Source organism: Arachis duranensis, chromosome 1, assembly GCF_000817695.3.
Source record: "Arachis duranensis cultivar V14167 chromosome 1, aradu.V14167.gnm2.J7QH, whole genome shotgun sequence".
Classification (NCBI taxonomy): Eukaryota; Viridiplantae; Streptophyta; class Magnoliopsida; order Fabales; family Fabaceae; genus Arachis; species Arachis duranensis.
Window position 1 is genome coordinate 19,198,336 of NC_029772.3, and position 6,605 is coordinate 19,204,940.

General features: G+C 37.9%; 1 non-coding gene across 1 annotated transcript; it reads left to right on the plus strand.

Annotated features, from left to right (window-relative positions):
• Positions 1 to 5,160: 5,160 nt before the first annotated feature.
• On the plus strand, positions 5,161 to 5,267 carry LOC127742625 (small nucleolar RNA R71). The gene has a single exon (XR_008003971.1). It is a non-coding gene; the product is annotated as a small nucleolar RNA R71 (small nucleolar RNA).
• The last annotated feature ends 1,338 nt before the right edge of the window (positions 5,268 to 6,605 follow it).

The following is a 6,605-nucleotide window of genomic DNA, read 5'->3' on the forward strand; positions in this document are numbered from 1 at the left end:
TCAGATAAGTGTATGGAGATGCTTTGTTCCTTTTGAATCTCTGCTTTTCTACTGCTTTCATCCAATCATTCTTACTCCTTTCCATGGCAAGCTATATGTAGGGCGTCACCGTTGTCAATGGCTACTTCCCATCCTCTTAGTGAAAATGGTCCAAATGCTCTATCACAGCACGGCTAATCATCTGTCGGTTCTCGATCATGTCGGAACAGAATCTAGTGATTCTTCTACGTCTGTCGCTACGCCCAACACTCGCGAGTTTGAAGCTCATCACAGTCATTCAATCCCTGAATCCTATTCGGAATACCACAGATAAGGTTTAGACTTTTCAGATTCTCAAGAATGCTGCCAATGGATTCTAGCTTATACCACAAAGATTCTGATTAAGGAATCCAAGATATACACACTCTAGCTAAGGTAGAACGGAAGTGGTTGTTAGGCACGCGTTCATAGGTGAGAATGATGATGAGTGTCATGGATCATCACATTCATCATGTTGAAGTGCAGCGAATATCTTAGAATAAGAATAAGCTTAATTGAATAGACGAATAATAGTAATTGCATTAATACTCGAGGAACAGCAGAGCTCCACACCTTAATCTATGGTGTGTAGAAACTCCACCGTTGAAAATACATAATTGATGGTCCAGGCATGGCCGAATGGCCAGCCCCATGAAGGTCTAAAATCGCATACACTGATTAAAGATCAATCCAAAGACGAAAATACAATAGTAAAAAGTCCTATTTATACTAGACTAGCTACTAGGGTTTACAGAAATAAGTCTAAGTGCAAAAATCCACTTTCGGTGCCCACTTTGGTATGTGCTTGGGCTGAGCTTGAGCTTTACACGTGCAGAGGCTTCTCTTGGGGTTAAACGCCAAGTTGTAACGTGTTTTTGGCGTTTAACTCTGGTTTGTGACGTGTTTCTGGCATTTTACTCTAGAATGCAGCATGGAACTGGCGTTGAACACCACTTTGCATCGTCTAAACTCGAATAAAGTATAAACTATTATATATTTCTGAAAAGCTCTGGATGTCTACTTTCCAACGCAATTAAGAGCGTGCCATTTAGAGTTCTGTAGCTCCAGAAAATCCATTTCGAGTGCAAGGAGGTCAGAATCCAACAGCATCAGCATTCCTTTTTCAGCCTGAATCAGATTTTTGCTCAGGTCCTTCAATTTCAGCCAGAAAATACCTGAAATCACAGAAAAACACACAAACTCATAGTAAAGTCCAGAAATGTGAATTTTGCATAAAAACTAATAAAAACATCCCTAAAAGTAGCTTAATCCTACTAAAAACTACCTAAAAACAATGACAAAAAGCATATAAATTATCCGCTCATCACAACACCAAACTTAAATTGTTGCTTGTCCCCAAGCAACTGAAAATCAAAGAGGATAAAAAGAAGAGAATATACTATAAATCTCAAAATATCAATGAATATTAGTTCTAATTAGATGAGCGGGACTTGTAACTTTTTGCTTCTGAACAGATTTGGCATCTCACTTTATCCTTTGAAGTTTAGAATGATTGGCATCTTATGAGTCTTGGCTGTGGCCCTAAGCACTTTGTTTTCCAGTATTACCACCGGATACATAAATGCCACAGATACATGACTGGGTGAACCTTTTCAGATTGTGACTAAGCTTTGCTAAAGTCCCCAGTTAGAGGTGTCCAGAGCTCTTAAGTACACTCTTTTTGCTTTGGATCACGACTTTAACCACTCAGTCTCAAGGTTTTCACTTGGACCTGCATGCCACAAGCACATGGTTAGGGACAACTTAATTTAGTCGCTTAGGCCTAGATTTATTTCCTTGGGCCCTCCTATCCATTGATGCTCAAAGCCTTGGATCCTTTTTACCCTTACCTTTTGGTTTTAAGGGCTATTGGCTTTTTCTGCTTGCTTTTTCTTTTTCTTTTATATTTTTTTGCCACTTTTTTTTTCGCAAGCTTTGTTCTTCACTGCTTTTTCTTGCTTCAAGAATCAATTTTTTGATTTTTCAGATCATCAATAATATTTCTCTTTTTTATCATTCTTTCAAGAGCCAACAATTTTAACATTCATAAACAACAAGATAAAAAATATGCACTATTCAAGCATTCATTCAGAGAACAAAAAGTATTGTCACCACATCAATATAATTAAACTAATTTCAAGGATGAATTCGAAACTCATGTACTTCTTATTCTTTTGAATTAAAAACATTTTTCATTTAAGAAAGGTGAATGATTCATGGAATTATTCATAGCCTTAAGACATAGACACTAGACACTAATGATCATATAATAAAGACACAAACATAGACAATCATGAAGCTTAAAAATCGAAAAACAGAGAGATAAGAACAAGGAAGTTAAGGAATGAGTCCACCTTAGTGATGGTGGCGCCTTCTTCTTGAAGGACCAATGGTGTTCTTGAGCTCCTCTATGTCTCTTCCTTGCCTCTGTTGCTTGATCCCTAGTGATTTTGGTGCTCCTATCCTTAGTTGCTCCCAATAATTGTGTGGAGGAAAATGTATCCCCTGAGGTATCTCAGGGATTTCTTGATGAGGAAATTCCTCATGCGTCTCTTGAGATCCATGAATAGGCTCTCTTGTTTGCTCCATCCTCTTCTTAGTGATGGGCTTGTGAGATGAATCTCTCCATCTCCCATGACTCAAAGGTGGAAGCTTTTGTCTTCCCTTTCCTCTTTCTAGAGGTTTCTCCGGTCTTAGGTGCCATCAATGGTTATGGAAAAACAAAAAAGCTATGCTTTTACCACACCAAACTTAGAATGTTGCTCGTCCTCGAGCAAAAGAAGAAAGAATAGATGAAGAAGAAGAAGATATGGGGGAGAGGGAAAAGGATTCGGGCATTTAGGGTGGGTTTGGGTGGGAAAGAGATTTTGAATTTCAAGGTAGGTGGGTTTATGGGGAAGAGTGGATGGATGTGAGTGGTGAAGAGGTGTGAGAGAGAGGGAGAAGGTAGGTGGGGATCCTGTGCGGTCCACAGATCCTGAGGTGATCCTGTGGGGTTCACAAATCCTGAGGTGTCAAGGATTTCTCATCCCTGCACCCTTTAGGCATGTAAAACGCCCTCTGTATGCATTCCTGGCGTTTAATGCCAGACTGATGCTTGTTTCTGGCGTTAAACGCCAGCTCTATGCTTGTTTCTGGCGTTAAATGCCACTTTGCTGCTTGTTTCTGGCATTTAACGCCAGCTTGATGCTCTGTTTTGGCGTTGAATGCCAGCCAGATGCTCCTTACTGGCGTTTAAACGCCAGTAAGCTCTTCCTCCAGGGTGTGCTTTTTCTTCTGCTGTTTTTGATTCTGTTTTTAATTTTTGCAATTGTTTTGTGACTCCACATGATCATAAACCTAATAAAACATAAAAGAACAATAGAAATATAGATAAATAAAAATTGGGTTGTCTCCCAATAAACGCTTCTTTAATGTCAATAGCTTGACAGTGAGCTCTCATGGAGCTTCACAGATGTTCAGAGCATTGTTGGGACCTCCCAACACCAAACTTAGAGTTTGAATGTGGGGGGTTCAACACCAAACTTAGAGTTTGGTTGTGGCCTCCCAACACCAAACTTAGAGTTTGATTGTGGGGGCTTTATTTGACTCTGTATTGAGAGAAGCTTATCGTGCCTCTTTTCCATGTTTACAGAAGGATAACCTTGAGCTTTAAACACAAGGTAGTCCCCATTCAATTGAAGGACTAACTCTCCTCTGTCAACATCAATCACAGCTCCTGCTGTGGCTAGGAAGGGTCTTCCAAGAATGATGGATTCATTCTCATCCTTCCCAGTGTCTAAGATTATCGAATCAGCAGGGATGTAAAGGCCTTTAACCTTTAACAACACGTCCTCTACCAATCCATAAGCTTGTTTTATTGACTTGTCTACCATCTCTAATGAGATTCTTACAGCTTGTACCTCAAAGATCCCCAGCTTCTCCATTACAGAGAGTGGCATAAGATTTATACTTGACCCCAGGTCACACAAAGCCTTCTTAAAGGTCATGGTGCCTATGGTATAGGATATCAAGAATTTACCAGGATCTTGTTTATTTTGAGGTAGAGTTTGCTGAACCCATGTATCTAGTTCACTAATGAGCAAGGGAGGTTCACCTTCCCAAGTTTCATTACCAAACAACTTGGCATTCAGCTTCATGATGGCTCCTAGATATTGAGCAACTTGCTCTTCAGTTACATCTTCATCCTCTTCAGAGGAAGAATAGTTCTCAGAGCTCATGAATGGTAAAAGAAGGTTCAATGGAATCTCTATGGTCTCTAGGTGAGCCTCATTTTCCTTAGGTTCCTCAGTTTGGAACTCCTTTTTGTTCAGAGGACATCCCAGGAGGTCTTCCTCACTGGGATTCACATCCTTCTCCTCCTCTTTGGATTCGGCCATTGTGATTATGTCAATGGCCTTGCACTCTCTTTTTGGATTCTCTTCTGTATTGTTGGAAAGAGTACTAGGAGGGGTTTCAGTGAATTTCTTACTCAGCTGGCCCACTTGTGCCTCTAAATTTCTAATGGAGGACCTTGTTTCACTCATGAATCTTAAAGTGGCCTTAGATAGATCAGAGACTATGTTTGCTAAGCTAGAGGGGCTCTGCTCAAAATTCTCTATCTGTTGCTGAGAAAATGATGGAAAAGGCTTGCTATTGTTAAGCCTGTTTCTTCCACCATTATTAAAGCCTTGTTGAGGCTTTTGTTGATCCTTCCATGAGAAATTTGGATGATTTCTCCATGAAGAATTATAGTTGTTCCCATAGGGTTCACCCATGTAATTCACCTCTGCCATTGTAGGTTTCTCAGGATCATAAGCTTATTCTTCAGAAGATGCCTCTTTAGTACTGTTGGATGCCTTTTGCCATCCATTCAGACTCTGAGAAATCATGTTGACTTGCTGTGTCAACATTTTATTCTGAGCCAATATGGCATTCAGAGTATCAATTTCAAGAACTCCCCTCTTCTGAGGCGTCCCATTACTCACAGGATTCCTCTTAGAGGTGTACATGAATTGGTTATTTGCAACCATGTCAATGAGTTCTTGAGCTTCTGCAAGCGTTTTCTTTAGGTGAATGGATTCACCTGCAGAATGGTCTAATGACATCTTATACAATTCAAATAGACCATCATAGAATATATCTAGGATGGTCCATTCTGAAAACATGTCAGAAGGACACTTTTTGGTCAACTGCTTGTATCTTTCCCAAGCTTCATAGAGGGATTCACCATCTTTTTGCTTAAAGGTTTGAACATCCACTCTAATCTTACTAGGCTTTTGAGGAGGAAAGAACTTGGCCAAGAAGGCCATGACCAGTTTATCCCAAGAGTTCAGGCCATCTTTAGGTTGAGAGTCCAACCATACTCTAGCTCTGTCTCTTACAGCAAAAGGGAAAAGCATAAGCCTGTAGACCTCGGGATCAACCCCATTGGTCTTAACAGTATCACGGATCTGCAAGAATTCAGTTAAGAACTGAAAATGATCTTCTGATGGAAGTCCATGAAACTTGCAATTCTAATGCATTAGAGAAACTAATTAAGACTTCAGCTCAAAATTATTTGCTCCAATGGCAGGGATTGAGATGCTTCTTCCATGTAATTTGGAATTTGGTGCAGTAAAGTCACTAAGTATCTTCCTTGCATTATTGTTGTTATTATTTTCGGCTGCCATCTCCTTTTCCTGTTCGAAAATTTTAGTTGGGTCCTCTTAAGAGTATTGTGCTTTAGCTGCTCTTAGCTTCCTCTTCAAAGTCCTTTCAGGTTTAGGATCAGCTTCAACAAGAATGTCTTTTTCTTTGTTCCTGCTCATATAAAAGAGAAGAAAATAAAGAAAGAAGAGGAATCCTCTATGTCACAGTATAGAGATTCCTTTATGTGAATAGAAAAAGAGAAGAATAAGAATGAAGAAGAGACAAATTTGAACACAGAAGAGAAGAGAGGGTTCGAATTTTGAGATGAAGAGAAGTGTTAGTAAATGAATAAATAAACAGAAAGAGATGAGAGGGAAGAATTTTCAAAAATTAGAGAGAGAAAAGTAGTTAGATAGTTTTGAAAAAGATAAGAAACAAACAAAAAGTCAATTAGTTAGTTGAAAAATATTTAAAAATCAATTTTGAAAGGATAAAAGGTTAGAAAAGATTTTTGAATTTGATTTTGAAAAAGATATGATTTGAAAAAGAATTGATTTTTAAAATTAAATTTGATTACTTGACTAACAAGAAACTAAAAGATATAATTCTAGAATTTAAAGATTGAACCTTTCTTAACAAGAAAGTAACAAACTTCAAATTTTTGAATCAATCACATTAATTGTTAGTAAAGTTTTCAAAATTTTGAAATAAAGATAAGAAAATGATTTTGAAAATCAATTAAAAAATATTTTCGAAAATATAAAAGAAAAATGAAAAAGATTTGATTTTTGAAAATTTTTTAAAAAGATAAGATTTTTAAAATTAAAATCTTGACTTGACTAACAAGAAACAACTAATTTTAAAAAATTTTGACTAAGTCAACCCAAAGATTTCGAATTTTTGAGTAAAATAAGGAAAAGATATTTTTTTATTTTTGAATTTTTAATGATGAGAGAAAAACACAAAAATGACTCACA